The sequence below is a fragment of the Solanum tuberosum genome, unplaced genomic scaffold (genome assembly GCF_000226075.1).
Source record: "Solanum tuberosum cultivar DM 1-3 516 R44 unplaced genomic scaffold, SolTub_3.0 scf00509, whole genome shotgun sequence".
Lineage (NCBI taxonomy): Eukaryota > Viridiplantae > Streptophyta > Magnoliopsida > Solanales > Solanaceae > Solanum > Solanum tuberosum.
In genome coordinates, this window is record NW_006239428.1 from 237,423 (window position 1) to 238,468 (window position 1,046).

Here is a 1,046-nt window from a genome sequence, read left to right on the forward strand (position 1 = left end):
TAATTAAAACTTGAGTCACCAATCCTTAATTTTGAAAATTTTTTATAACCCTTAATTCATTGTCCCTTTCAACTTTCCTATTTGATTGTCTCTTTTGTATTTTGTTTAATTTGGGTTTGGCCGTATGGGCTGATCCTATTTGTGTACTTATTTTATTTTTTCAATAAAGTGGCCCAATGGATCTTTAATTAAAAAAAAATAAAAATATACTCAGTAAAATTTTATAAATAAAATCTAGGGAAGATTCAATATACACAAATTTTATTACTATTTTGTGAGGTAGAGTGGCTTTCAAAAGACCTCTGGCTAAAAAACGTAGCAAATTTAGAATTAATTTTCGAAAACAAAGAAAAAGAAAATAATGCAAAGTCTACCAAAAGGGAGCAGCAACAACAATAATAAAATAATACGATTATAGGTACACAATAAACAACATATACTAGGATAGATTATTGAAAACATTGATGAATCTCAAAATCAAGAACTACAGTAATACAACTAATACAATAGCATATACAGTCACCCTAAGCAAGAGAATATTATACTACCTACTAACCTTTTATCCTAATATGTATCCTTCACACCCCTCTTATCTAAAATCATGTCCTCAATCGATAACTTGCGTCATATATTTTCTCATTTCTTTCTCATAGTAAGAAAATACGCACCCACTACACACCACACACTCAGATTTCTAGCGGGTCCTTCCCTAGGCCATGTGTAGGGAGCCCACAACCATTGTAGCTAGGCCCAACAAAATTTGCCTTTGGTCTATAAATTATTGAGATTTTTTTTACAATTCAAAATAAATGAATTATTTAAAGTTTAAAAAAATTGTTGGGACTTTTTTTTCATATTTATCCGTAATGTTATGAAGTTCTTAATTACTTTACATTATTGTCTAGTAAAACAATTTGAGAATAATATAATATATATCCTTAACTATTGTTCTTTATTAAATCTCAACAATTCACTTAATGTTGAATTAGACACATTTATGCTTTCCAACTACAGAAAGAGAAAACAAACCAAACCAAAAATAAATA